Below are 15139 nucleotides of genomic sequence, written 5' to 3'. Positions count from 1 at the left end.
CTAGATAGGAGGAGATACATTTTAGTATAAATAAAATAAAATAAAATATAAGTAGTTGTTTAACGCTCAGTTCACAAATGCCAAATCAAGTTCTGCATCTCTCATTAAGAAGGAAAGAGATGTCAACTGGCCCAGAGCTCTCAGTTTTCTCTCATTCCAGTTAGCTGCATGTGACTTTTTCTGATGGCTGCATGTGCTCCTGAAATGCATCTATTCCCTACAGCCCACCCTCTGGGATTTAACTTTTGAAGATCCACCTCATATATCTGACCTGGATGACTAGAGAGGCTTCCCTTGTACATGGCCTTAGCTAGACCTCAGGATTATCCCAGGCAAATGGAGGGGTCATTCCTGCCTGCTCCTGGGATCCCCTGTGTGTCATTTGGATGCACAAGGATGATCCCGGGACAATCCCGGGATATAGGCCTGGTCTAGCTATGCCCAAAATGTGTAATGTGCTGTTATTGCAGCATATCTTGTCCTTTTTTTAAAAAAGGACATCAGAATTACATCTTGATTACTCTCACATTTGGTGCAAACCTGTGGGTGATTATTTTCCTTTATGTACCAGAAAGGCTCATGTACTATAGAGACTTTCCTTTTGCATCGCCTAAATTGAGTTGGTCTATAACTTCCTCCACTTTTATTTCAGCACATTTGTGCCACTAAACAGCCTTTGAGAAATCAAAATGGATTGTGCGCTGTCTCGTTTCCAGCTGAGCCTTCTCCCTGGTGGGAATTTCTACTCTTTGGTTTCATTAAAAGTGTCATGTGGAGCAGATGCTTTTTAGATGGAGAAGGATATTTGACTTTACACAACTGTTTTGGAATGAGTGTATTTTAGAGCATGTTTCCTGTCCAATCATAAATAATAATAATAATAATAATAATAATAATAATAATAATAATTTATTTCTTACCCGCCTCTCCACTTGGATCGAGGCGGGGAACAACAATGAATATAAAACACATTAAAAACTGATTAAAAACATAGCATCCATGATTAAAGCATCCTAACATCATTCTAAAACACTAGCTGTACCCGGTGTAACATACGCTGTTGTAGCATAACAGCCTTGGGCTGGCTGCCCAGCTTGCATGAGATTAGGCCGGGGCCGGGGCTCGCAGCAGGCGAGTGGCCTCCCACCTGGCCACTAAGGCCCCCCGGCCATGCCTTGCTCATGATCCGGACCTTCTCCCTGGGGTTCCTGTCAGCCTTGTGCCTTCAGCCCAGCTCGCATGAGATTAGGCCGGGGCCTGGGCTTGCAGCAGGCGAGTGGCCTCCCACCCGGCCACCAAGGCCCCCTGGCCGTGCCTTGGTCATGCTCTGGACTGTGGCACTACCCCCTTCAGGGGGGGAGTGAAGGGGCAGAAAAGGGGGTAGGATTATCTTGGAAAGCCTGGAGCCAGAAGTAGGGTGACCATATTTTGGAAACCAAAAAGGAGGACAAAATGGCCACCCTCAGGAGGCATGGCCACCCCAACATGCCCACCCCCAAGGCGGAGCCAACTCAACATGTCCGGCCCCCAAGGGGGTGTGGCCTCAGTCACATTTATTTATTTATTACATTTTTATACTGCCCAATAGCCGAAGCTCTCTGGGTGGTTCACAAAAAGTAAATGATAGCAACCAATGAGTGCCAAAGGCACACAACTACTATAATAATGTATTAAATACTAAAAAAAGAATTTATATAAAACTATTTCTTTATTTTTATAACTTAATAAACAACCACAACAGTCATATCACACATTAGAATAGTGGTTCCCAATTGGTGGTCTGCGTAACCCACCCAGGAGGTCCACCATGGCTTGGCATTTGAAAAACAATATACAATTGTAGAAACATATAATCACAAAATCTCAGCAATATTTTATCAATTGCCATAAACTTCTTTCAATAGGCTGTTAGCCTGTATTGCCACAAAAATTGAAACCCTAAAAAAGTAATAAAACATCAAGACTAAAAACACAAATACAAAATACAATATAAAATACAATGCCTAATATGCAGTTTCAGAATTTAACATATTTTTATTTCCTGTACAAATTCTAAGACTTTTCTTCCTGACGTGGGCTGGAATATTTTTCACCAGACCTTATTTTTCTTAAAAGGGGTGGAGTGTTTAACAGGAAACGGTAAAACTGCTTGCAAGTCCATTTCTTGTAATTATATTTAAGCTGTAAGAGTCCTTTCAGTGTCTCCACAGACAACTGGCTCCTTTCTTTCGTCCACTGTGTTTCCATCATCGAGAAGATACATTCCACATTTGCATTGTGTGACGGAATTGCAAAAAAGAACTGTGCGATCTTCAGCAGTTCAGAGTAGTAATCTGCAGTTTTTGAACTTTCAAAAAATTTAGTCCACTTTTGATGTGCCATCAAGTCTTTGAAGTCAACGTCATCACACATACTTTCAAAATATTTTTTCAGATTTGCAAACTGATCAAAGCAACTGACATCATTGATGACCACTCCCTTCTCTGTCAAGTACTGCATGGTAGTCTGCACATCAGCCCATTTTGGTTCCTCAGTCAGGGCAATCTATTTGAATATTGAGAACTCTTCTAGGGGTCTCATCCACTTCTGGAGATAGTCAATGCACCTCTTGTACTGCTGATTTACTTGGGCACAGAATGAGTCACACCGTGCATCAAGTCCCTCCCTGCGATTTTTCCCCAGGAGTTCCCTAACTTTAAGAGACAAAAAATTGTTGGTCTCCCATTCACGGAGGACGTACATGACAGAGTCCAAACATTTCAACACTTCCACCACGGAGTTGTTCTCACGCTCCAGCTCCTCGATGTATTTGTGGAACATGCTCAAGAGTGCGTGCATGTGCCAGAGGTAGATCTCGCTGAAGCTGTCTTCAAAGAACTTCTGGATCTCAGGAGGTGGATCGTCTAGAGAAAGAAAGAAGGACTTCACGGCTGGAAACATCTGTAGTAGCCTTGTGATTGCAGGGAATAAGGATAGCCACCGTGTCCTGCAGTGGGAAAGCATCTGTCTATAGTCAATTTCCACAAATTTGCAATACTCCTTCAGGCTCTCTGTTCTCACTGTGTAAATGTGGAAGAATTGGTATATATTAGAAATATTAGTATCCACTTTCACATCTAGTTTCTGTGCCCCGTAATGTACACAATTGTTCAAAATGTGTGCTGAGCAACCCACACCAATCAAAGTGGTCTTCTACAACAGCCTTTTCAAGTTTGCAAAGATGTTATTCCCTTGCTCAGCCCGCCGTAGTCCACCAAACATGGTATTGCAGTTGTCACCTGTGAAGGCAATGCACTTCTCCAACAAGCCGTTCTTCTCCAGAGTGCCTTTCACATAGTTTGCAATTGTATCTGCTGTCTCATTTGGTGTGTTTTTCAGTTCGATGAGCTTGGACTGCAACCCACCATTCTTCCAGTCAAAATACTGAACTAGAACTGGAAATATTTGCACCGCACCATGGTTGCTTGCATCCGTTGAGACTCCACAGTATGGAATGTTGTAGTCTTTCATTGCTTGCAGGGCATATTCCACAGACTGTGGTGCAAGCACAGAGCTCACAATTGCTTCTGTCTTGGTGCAAGCACTTGCAAACTTCCGGGCTAGTTCTGAGTCAGGGAATAGTGTCTTGAACAAGTCAGAGGTGCAGTCCATTGATCTAAAGGTGTGGTGATGCATCACAGTGTGGAAGGCCATTGTACCCTCCGATGCAGTGATCTCATCCTCCGTTTTGGTTCCTGGTTTCACAAAGAAATCAGTCACTTTGCAAGAAGACTTTTCTCCTCGAACAGCCGCCCTGTGCTTCGCTGAGTCCACATGGTTTTGCAAATCCAAAGCAGCTTTATGTGCAACAGACACGTAAGTGCCAGGCCTGCATATGGTGCACTCAGCCTCGTTCTCATCATGACCCTTCTTGAAGCAGGTAAATTTGGCCCTCAGCTGTGGTGTGAACTTGCACTTCGTTTTTGGCATGATAATGTATTTATGCAGTGTTGTAAACCAGAATCTAAAAGACAAGACAGTAAGAGATCACTGAGCATCTCTGAATCCTACAACAAATCTGTTAGTGTCGTGAAATGCAGGAAAAAGGGACAGAACTACAACAACAACACTTCCCTTAACATAGATTTCAACTTTGAAAAACTGCATAACTTCTTGTCCAAGGCAAAAATAATCTGGACATACTATAATTCTTAATTTTAAAGTTCAGTTGTATTGAACACCAAAGAATCCACATTAAGTGTATGTTCAACACAATAAAACAAACCCACCTTCAAAGCAGTTAGCTACAATTCACAGGCAAGTCCCTTTTAAATGCAATCTCAAACACGTCACTTATTTCAGCTCACCCTAAAAACCGTGCCACTACACAGTATAGCATAAGTATATGGATTTAAAGCATCCATTTTTCAGAAGCAGGTAAGATTCAAGGCTCAAGTACATTTTACACAACTGTTTCACATGCTAAGGAAATTTTGCAGAACTGCATCACATGCAAGTGAAATGGCCCAAAGTTATTTCCTTGTCTGGAGAGCTATGTTGAAACAGTGAGTAGCAATGAAGATGCAGGGCAGTTGTTAGATATCAAGATGTCTATCACATGAAAACACTTTCAGACAACATGTAAAATTACTGGCAAGAAAATGATAAGGTTTAGAATATGTCTAAAGTCATGAATGGCCACCTTTATAACTTTGATCTTGCATTTGCAATGCACTGCATAGCTACTGGGTTTAAAGGCCCAGAGCAGTTTCCATTAAAGATAATGGTTTTTGCAGGTTCAATGCTAATCTATTATCTCCATGGCACGAGGAATTATATTAGGGCGTGGAAAAGTAAAGGATAACTGGCATTATTAATATCATATTATCAGCATCAACAGCAAGAGACGGAGCCTTATTAATATTAAAATCACCATGCATTACAACACCGGCAAGAGACGCAGCCTTATTAATATTAAAATCACCATGCAAGAGACGGAGCCTTATTATAGCATCACCACCCATTATCAACAGCAAGATTATTATTATTAGTATTGTTTATTTATATAGCACCATCAATGTACATAGTGCTGTACAGAGTAAACAGTAAATAGCAAGACTCTGCCGCATAGGCTTACAATCTAATGATTGTAAGGAGCATTTTTAACATTATCACCACCCATTATCACATCACCAGCAGAAGGAGTTTTATTAGCATCACCACCCATTATCTGGACACGTAGATACTGGGAAATAAGTTTGCATGGTCTTGCAACCCGGGCTAGTTTCCCTGGACCCCAAGCCTTGGTCAAATGTACCTGTTTCCCCACACATCCAGCATGGGAGCCCAGCCATCTAGCATGGGGAAAAGTCCTGCAATAATAATAATAATAATAATAATAATAATAATAATAATAATGGAAACACACTCTGTGTACACTCAGAGGAGCTTTAATATACTTCATTGTATTTAGCACTTTAAAAATATGGACAAATGGAAGAGAAGGAGCATTTTTAACATTACATCACCATTTCCATTTTTCAGGGACAAAACTTGTAAAAAATAGCCATTTTAAAGTGGCTGAAGCAATGAAGCCCCTCTCTCAAGCTCTAGTCTCCCCCCCGCCTTTCCCTAGCCCTGCGTCCCAGCCTCTCCCCCCTCCACCTCACCATTATTATTATTATTATTATTATTATTATTATTATTATTATATTTTTTTATTATTATATTATATTATTATTATTATTATCACCACCCCCATGCCAAATTGGGGAGGATGGTGGCCTTGCCTTGTCCTACCTTTTCCCACGTTGTCGTTGCAGAGTTGCCTCCTCCCTCCTCACCTCGTGTCCTGCTGCTGCCTGGTGCGTGGCTGGTGGATGTCCTCCGCCTTCCTTCCGCTTCCGCTTGACCGGCCCACGCCTTGCCCTGCCAGGTTGTCCCCGGCTTCCCTTGTCCTCCTGATGACCACCTTGGTCCGCCACCAGGCTGCTTCCCCCCCCACTGCTTGTTCTGCCCCCCCCGTTGCCTTGCCACAAGCGGCGGCGGGCAGGTGGCACAAGCGGCGGCACTTACACCGCACCAGGCCGCGCCGGGTCGGGCCACGCCAGGCCATGCCGGGCCGCCCGCCTCGCTGCTTCTCCTAGCCGCTGCGGCCGCGCCAATACAGGCTGCGCCAGGCCGCGCCAGGCCGGGCCGCGCCGCCCGCCTCGATGGTTCCGCATGCTGCTGTGGGCGCCTGCGGCTGGGCCGCGCCAGGCCGCGCCGCGCCGGGCTGCACCGCCCGCCTCGATGGTTCCGCTGCTGCGGCTGCCTGCGACCAGGCCGCGCCGCGCCGGGCCGCGCCGCGCCGGCCACCTCGATGCCTGCTTGCCACTGCGGCTGCTACGGCCGCGCCGGGACGGGCCGCGCCAGGCCGCGCCGCCCGCCTCGATGGTTCTGCGGCTTGCTGCTTGTGTTTTCTTGGCGGCGGCGGGGGCGGGCTGGTGGTGACAGCGGCGGCACTTGCCGCAGATTGCCCTCCACCTCGCCGCCTCCGCCCGCCTCTGCCTTGCTTGCCTTGAATAATAAAGATGGCCACCGTGCACCCAAAAAAAATGCTGCAGGCAGGTAAGGGCGGCCGCGGCCGAGTCCCCCCCCCGCCCCGGTGTTTCAGCGGCCCACTCCGGATCCTCCGGATCGTGCAGTTTCCCCGGTGGTTACCGGAGTAATCCGGTGCCTATGGTCACCCTAGATGAGGGGATTTTGCCAGGTGCTGCATGCATACAAATGGCACCTCCTGAAATCTCCTTTTCTATGCCACTGTTAAAGATACAAGAGCCCTGTCCTCCTTTCCATATGGTCACCCTATTTAAAACTCCACATGTCTATCAAATATAAGGAGTGTATGCCTTTAAAAAAGCTAGATGGAAGGATATTGGTAGATTCCTTTGACTTGGGTTTTTTTTCCTGTCTCCAGCAGCATTTACTACTCCATTGAAATCACCTCCGAATCTCACTTCACCTTCAACAAACTCTTAAGATTACCTCAAAAACCTCATGAAAGAATAAACCTTGTTTCTAATTAGGTGCATATAAGTTCATCAGTGTTATCACACCAGCGATTTATCGCACACTCCCCATGCCTGGTATGCACTTTTGCAGCTCGATCCCTTACCCACATGATGTCGTCCACGTCCTGCACAAACTTCAGCTCTTATCCTCCATGTTTCATTCCTTTTTGGAACACAGGAAGACTGGATGATGTTCCTTCCCTGTGAAATCAATGCTCTCCTCCCTCCCATGTATTTCGGTGGTTGCCTTCTATCCACCATCCCGTTCTTTGTTGGGGGCGCATATGTCTAAGGTCGGTCTCACTAATAAAAGAGGAGGGCAGAGCAGTTCCCCTCTCAGCTGTGAAGGGGAAGGGAGTGAGGTCCCATTGAACTCTATGTTCTTACTCCTGAGTAGGCCTATTCACCTTAAAAGAAATGTTTTTGTGAACCGCCCAGAGAGCTTCGGCTATTGGGCGGTATAAAAATGTAATAAATAAATAAATAAATAAATAAAATAAATAAAAAATGTGGAAAATGCAGCCTTTTTGCCCGCAGTGCCCTCATTTTTAGAGACAAAGAGATCAGAATTGGCAGTGATAGGTCTTAAGGTGGGCTTTAGCCATGCCAAGTTTGAATCAGATTGGGTCATCCTTTGATTTTAAGGGATTTTTAAAATGGAAATTAAACAAATGCTCACATCTGCATAAGTTTTAAAGATAAAGAGATCAAAATTGGCACAGTGATAGCTCTTAAGGAGGGCTTTCAGCATGCCAAGTTTGAATCAGATTGGGTCATCCTTTGATTTTTTAATGATTTTGTTTAATTTCCCTCTCTTAAACCCTTTTCCTGTTAGTCCACAAGTCCGGAGGATTGAAGGATCGATCTTCTATTGCTTTGATCATACGAAGCGGTGCATCTTCAAGTTCATAAAATAGAGATCTGCTGGTTCCCTTACTCAAAAGTAAATCCCATTGATTTCGACTGCATTTACATCCCAGTCATACTAAAATCATATGCAAGCTTACCTTTTAAACCCCATTGAACAGAGAGAGACTTTCTTCTGAGTAAACACATAGAAGTGATTTTAAATCGTGTGGTCACTCAGCTTTTTTCTTTTTAAAGTCCATAACAGCAAACTGGAAAGAAGTGCTCTGCAGCCCCATGCTTACTTCTGAGGTCTTACTTCTGTTTATTCAGAAGTCTCTCTCTGTGTTCAACGGAGTTTACTCAAAGGTCAGCATGCATCTGATTTTAGTATGTTCACATTCTAAAACCTCCAGGTAGGGTGAGGGGAACGGACGTAGCCTAGGCAACAGGGAATAACCACGAAAGTACGTAGGAGAGAGACAGAGTTCCCCCCCCCCCGAAGTGAATTCAGTAACAAGAGAAGCTACTTTCTAGAAAAAGCAGGGCAAGACCAGGAGGGCCCCATGTCGCTTACTAGGGAGGGCGAGGTGTCCAACTACCACCAACCAATGAACTGTAGGGGGAGGTACAAAGGAGATCTGGGGGAGGGGGAGGTGCATCTCATTGGAACAACACCGATACGCTGGTGCGCAGGAGAGGAGAAGTGTAAAGATGGATGAAACGTAAAGGCCCAAAGGCGTAAGTTGATCAGGCTTTCACACGCTATGGAAACGAGGGTGGATAATTCGAGGGCAAACGAGCAGGTGTGATGGAGCTCTAGATCTCCCTTCTACAGCTTTCTTTTGGTCGGTTGCTTCAAAAGGAATGTTACATGTCATACAAATTGCCACTCCTTTAGTTTTCGTGGATGCACAGGCAGCATTAACGTTCCCAGCACCTAATTGACTGAATATGTCCTAAATGTTCCCAACACCTCATTTTTAAGACAGGAGAAGAAACTTATATTAAGGCACAGCATGAAAAATATCTAGGTCCATTAGGTGGCGTTACTATCTTTTCAGTCCCCCGCCAGCCCTTCCTTGTATTCGCCCATGTGGTTCAAGTGTGGTTCTGTTGGTAAGCCTGCTCTGTTGCTTCAGGTGCCTTTAAACGGATTATTATGGAGGCTTTTATTTACAGGTTCCAGGTGTGTGTGTGTGTGTGTGTGTGTGTGTGTGTGTGTGCATTCGTGCTTGTGTGTGTGTGTGTTTGGTGTAAATTGAGTTTTTTTACAACGGAAGTAGACCCAAGTACATTGTTCCCTCCCCATGCATCTGAAAGGATGAAAGACAACCAAAAAAGAGTTAATATTGAACAAATATTTAATAATAATGATAATAATGATGATGATAACAAATGAAAGCCAGCAAATGAAAAGGCTGAAACTCAGTAGGCAAGGCCTAGGCTGTGAAAGCTGAAGAGGTTGTCCATAGCAAGAGGAAAGCCAAGGTGAACCCGGGAGGAGGAGGAGGAAGCAGCGAGCATGGCGGAGCTGGTGTGGCTGGTCCAAGGTCTGGTCGCAGGCGCTGGGGTTTCGGGCCGTGCTGGAGAGGAAGCAGCGTACGGCCCAGGCTGGAGGAGGAGGTTCAGGATGCACCAGCACAGCTTCCCAAAAAGAAGTGGTTCTTCCTCTGCAGAGGGGAAAAGTCTGTCGCGGTGGAAAATGAGCCCAAGGAGACAAAAAGAGAGAGGAAAAAGATAGAATGGAAAAGAAAGGATGAAGAGAGAAAGGCAAAGAGAGAGAGAGAGAAGGAAGGAAGGAAAGAAAGAAGGAGGGATGTGCCAAGATGTTTCAGATCCTGTAAGAGTCAAGATCCTCCACCAGGAGATCATCACCTGTAAGGCAGAAAGGAGAAGGGGGGTCTTAATGATAGCAGAACATTAGACTTCAGAAATGGTTGGGAGGAGGGGGGTCACTGGCTTGGGGCTAGCAATCGAGCTCCCAAAGGAGGTGGGAACTGCTGCTTCCAAGCCTGTGGGTTGTGGTCGGGCCTTTCTCACCAAGACCCATGTTTGCCATATGGCGTGGTTGGCGTTTCATCTACTCTAGTGCGCAGACAGGAGACTGCTGCACAATACAAGAAATACATCTAGGCAACCAAGCATAGCTACACCTAGTAGTAACATAATATCTAAACTTAGTCTTAATATCTCAACTTAAGTTGACGCCTCTTTGCTGAAAAGCAATGGCTCAGCAGCAAGAAAGGTCCTTGATGCAAAAGACACCTACGAGGGAAGCCTCTGCGCTGTTTCTTACCCTCTTCGTCCACATTCGAGACGTCAGCACTATAAATTGATGATGACACCTGACCACAGCTGAGGTCAATGGTGGACGAAGAGGGGACCACCTGGATAACATTGGAGGATCTTGACTCTGTTGGGGGGGAAAGGAGACACAGAGACCATGTTAACATAATTAGCAAGACTCACCAAAGGAGGGGCCCATTCCCTTCCCCCCCGGACCCTGGAGCTGGCACTGGCTAGAGTGCCCCAAGCAGCGGCCAGCCCCCCTGGTGACGATCCCCCCTGGCCTATCCATCCCCCCAAGGACCTAGGCATCTCCTCACCTCGGACGGCACATCCCAGAGAGGGTTTCTCCTTGGGCTCTTCCACCAGAACAGTTTTTCTCCCCCTGTAGAAGAGGGAAAACCACTTCTTCTTGGGAGGAGGCGCTGGTGCCTCCTGTCCCTCCTCCTCTGCCATGGGCCGTATTTGGGTCCCTCGGCAGCACGGCCCAAAGCGCCAGCACCTGCGACCAGCCTTGGCCGCCTCCGCAACTGCTCCAGCTGCTTCGCTGCTTCCTGCATCTCCTGGGTGCACCTTGGCTCTCCTCTTGCTATGGAATAACTTCTTCAACTTGGACAGCCTAGAAGAGAGTGAGCAGAAGGTGAGAAAGGGGGCTTGACGGCTCCTCCTGGTCTGTGTGGGTTTAGGCCCGTTTCTTATTCTTTGTGGCTTCATTCCACCTGCCACCGGCTAAAGTTGTGAAGATGTCCCCCTCCTGCCGCCCTGCCCTGCGTGTGGTCTCTGAAGGGTAGCCCGGCCTTTGCTGGGGAGGAAGGAAGCCCTCAGAAGGCGCTGGATAATGGGCCAACCAGAAACCAGGGCTGCTAAGGAATTCTACTTACATTCTTGTTCTCTCTCTCTCCCTCTAACGCAACAACGAAAACCACTCACTCATCAGGTGACAGGATTTCTGCCCAGCTGGCCCCAGAACCAGCTGTGTCATGTGTCACAGGGGAGGGCGTGTCACAATGACCTCAGCAACTGAGCAGCCAGGGGTATTGTTACTGTGACGTGGCCTTATTCTGGGCTTGGCCTTTCATCCATGTCCATCCCCTGGCTATTCCATGCGTGTTTCTTTGGATTCAGGCTAGAGCAGCACCTGGGCTTTCTAGGAATAGCCTCGTGTCTGTCTGTCTTACCATATCCATGGTGCCCCCAACACACTGCTCATAAGGGACACGGGTCCCGTCTCTTCTGGCAATGCACACAGAGGTCCAATGCATGCCAGTGCGCCCACCCACCACCACCACCACACCATGTGCCATGACGTGAACTGCACCTCTTATTGCTGGGACCTGGGATCAGACGTATAGTAGTGGATGAGGGAGAGCCCAGATTGGCTTGCAGTGCCTTCAGCCTGCCAGGACTGGGCTGGTGCAATGTCCCAGCATTTGAATATATACTGTCAGGGCATCATGGGGTAAGAAAGATGATCTGAGGGGGTGAGAAGAAGAGCCAGACTGTCTGAGAGCTGATTTAGCCTCTTTCCAGAATGTGGCTTTGGCAAGGTTGCCCCTGATGAAGCAGCTCTTGCTTCTGAAATGGATTCGATTCAAGAAACAATGTTTGTCATAGCCGCCTTTGAGCATACACTCTCTTTTTGTATTGTGGCCTGGTTTGGAACTTCCGTGTTGGGGTGTGTATGTGTGTGTGTGTTGTATTGTATGCTGTATAATGCTGGTTTTGTATCAACTACACTGGCTTCCAGTTTGTTTCCAAGCTCAGCCTGTGGTTCTGCTTCATATCTATAAAGCCCTCAGTGGTTTGCAGCTGATATTTGCAATATCTCCTCCTGTATGAATTTATAATCTCCATAGAATCATAGAATAGTAGAGTTGGAAGGGGCCTATAAGGCCATTGAGACCAACCCCCATCTTAATGCAGGAATCCACCCTAAAGCAGACTTGACAGATGGTTATCCAGCTGCCTCTTGAAGGCCTCTTGTCTTGTGTGGGAGAGCCCACAACCTCCCTAGTGCCTACACTACACTACTGCTTTAAAGCGCTATAAAACTGTTATAAAGCGCTTTAAAGCAATAGTGTAGATCCGGCCTAGGTCACTGGTTCCATTGTCGTACTGCTCTAACAGTCAGGAAGTTTTTTCTGATGTCCAGCTGAAATCTGGATTCATGTAACTTGAGCCCGTTATTCCGTGTCCTGCAGTCTGGGATGATCGAGAAGAGATCCCGGCCCTTCTCTGTTCGACAACCTTAAGTATTTGAAAAGTGCTATCATGTCTTCCCTCAATGTTGTCTCTCTTCATAGGGCTTTGTTTCCAGACCCCTGATCATCCTGGTTGCCCTCCTCTGAACACGCTCCAGCTTGTCTGCATCCTTCTTGAAGTGTGGTGACAGAACTGGACGCAATACTCAAGATGAGGCCTAACCAGGGCCGAATAGAGAGGATCCAGTACCTCATGCGATTTGGAAGCTATACTTCTATTAATGCAGCCCAAAGTAGTATTTGCTTTTTTTGCAGCCACGTCACACTGTTGGCTCATATTCAGCTTGTGATTTACAACAATCCCAAGACCCTTTTCGTTTGTAGCATTGCTGAGCCAAGTACCCCCATCTTGTAACTGTGCATTTGCTCTAGATGTAGAACTTGGCATTTATCCCTATTGAATTTCATTCTGTTGTTTTCAGCCCAGCACTCCAGCCTATCAAGATCACTTTGAGGTTTGTTTCTGTCTTCCAGGGTATTAGCTATCCATCCCACCCAATTTTGTGTCATCTGCAATTTTGATAAGCGTTCCCTGCACCTCCTTGTCCAAACAATTAATACAAAGTTGAAGAGCACTGGACCCAGGACTGAGCCCTGCGGTTCCCCACTCGTTCCCTCCCCCCAGTTTGAGAAGGAACCGTTGATAAGCACTCTTTGAGTCCGATTCTGTAGCCAACTGTGAATCCACCTAATGGTTGTTCCACCTAGCCCACTTTTAGCTAGTTTGTTAATCAGAATATCATGGGGCACTTTGTCAAAAGCTTTGCTGAAGTCAAGATACATTATGTCCACAGCATTCCCACAGTCCACAAGGGAGGTTACCCGATCAAAAAATGAGATCAAATAAGTCTGGCCGGATTTGTTCCTGACAAATCCATGTTGGCTTCTAGTAATCGTCAAAATGAAGGAGGGAAAAAACCACTCTGTGAATCCAATGAAAAAGAAGAGATAGTCCCTAGTGTTTTCTCTCTTTTTCTCTTGTCCTCCTATATTCCCTTCCCTCTTCTCCTTTTTTGTTTTCTTTTTGCATATTTTAATGTTGTTAATGTGCATACAATTTATGACAAAAATTCAATGTAAGTATTGTATGTGTTGATGAAAAAGTTTTTCGTTAATTTGTAGCTCCTGAAGAAGGATCGGGAGATCCGAAACGTCGAGCATTTTATACATTGTCCTTTTACAACAATACAATTTTTAAAGATTGAAGATATATGTAGCCAAAAGTAAAAACCTTTTTCTATTTTCCAACACTAGGGACTATCTCTTCTTTTTCATTGGCTTCTAGTAAACACTGCATTGTTTTCAAGGTGCTTACAGACTGACTTCTTTATAATTTGCTCCAAAATTTTCCCAGGGATGGCTGTCAGACTGACTGGTCTGTAGTTCCCAGTCATCCAGCACCTCACCCGTCTTCCATGATTTTGCGAAGGTAATAGACAGAAGGCCTGGATCGAAGCCCAGGTTGGGAGATTGAGATTTCTGCATGCAGCAGCTGGTGGCAGGTGTTGTGATGCAGCGGGCAGCAGCTAGGTGGGCACAGAAGCTGGCGGTCGTGCAGCGGCCAGGCAGCAGGTGGGCTGCCTGGTCTGGTCTGGCCCGTCCGAGGATTTTGGTTCCATTCAGAGCAGGCAGAACTTCATATGCAGCAATCCGAGGGAACGCTTTCCCAACACAGTTAGTTGTTTTTAGCTGTCCTCTTTGGTATTTGGTTTGGCTCGTTTGCTTGAGTGATTTGCACCTACTTGCTCTGTAGTACTAAGGAAGAAGTGGGTCTCTAGTCATTCATTTTTAATAGTACGGTAATTCATTTTTTTAATGAAGCATTTTGATCCATAGACCTTCCTCTCCAATTGGCTTTGATATAATTGGCATGACGTAAGTTTGTAACACTTGCTGATCATTGTTCATCCTTCTCTGTTTGGGGCTCTTGGGAAGGCATTGCAGGAGTGGGGAAGGGACACAGGGAGACCCCATACTCCCACTCCTTGTAATGTTTGTTCTTTTTAAAATGTTCTGGGTAAGGCCTGGTTTCCACTAGGGCTGTGCAATCCCTCTCCAAACCGCTTTGGATCCCGGGTCAATCCGGACCTCCCCCGAATCGATATTCGGCCCCCATTTTGTTCCCCGTCACTTCTCTGCCCGTGTTTCTGTTCCTCAGTTAATTCCTCTAGAGAACGAGCACGAGGCCCATGGAGTCCACTGCTCTAATGGCGCTGCTTCTTAGGGTGACCATATGAAAAGGAGGACAGGGCTCCTGTACCTTTAACAGTTGCATAGAAAAGGGAATTTCTGCAGGTGTCATTTGTATGTATGGAGAACCTGGTGAAATTCCCTCTTCATCACAAGAGTTAAAGCTGCAAGTGCCCTGCCCTCTTTTAAATCTGGTCCCAGTATAGCTGCAGTATAGCTCCTGCAGCTTTAACTGTTGTGATGAAGAGGAAGTTTCACCAGTTGTGACATGCATACAAATGACACCTGCTGAAATTCCCTTTTCTATGCAATTGTTAAAGATACAGGAGCCTTGTCCTCCTTTTCATATGGTCACCCTATGCTTCTCGTACCCACAGCAAGAGAGAGCAGTGATTCCGAGTTTAAAAAAACATCATACTTAAGAGGTGTCGTTGTTTTTTGTTGCGCCAGGAAGGCCAGAAGGGGCAGGAGGCCTATATGTACATTTGGAGTTAACAGTCAAAGCTCCATCACACTGGGGGT

The sequence above is a fragment of the Elgaria multicarinata genome, chromosome 2, assembly GCF_023053635.1.
Source record: "Elgaria multicarinata webbii isolate HBS135686 ecotype San Diego chromosome 2, rElgMul1.1.pri, whole genome shotgun sequence".
Taxonomy (NCBI): Eukaryota; Metazoa; Chordata; class Lepidosauria; order Squamata; family Anguidae; genus Elgaria; species Elgaria multicarinata.
Note: the sequence above shows the minus strand (reverse complement) of the source record.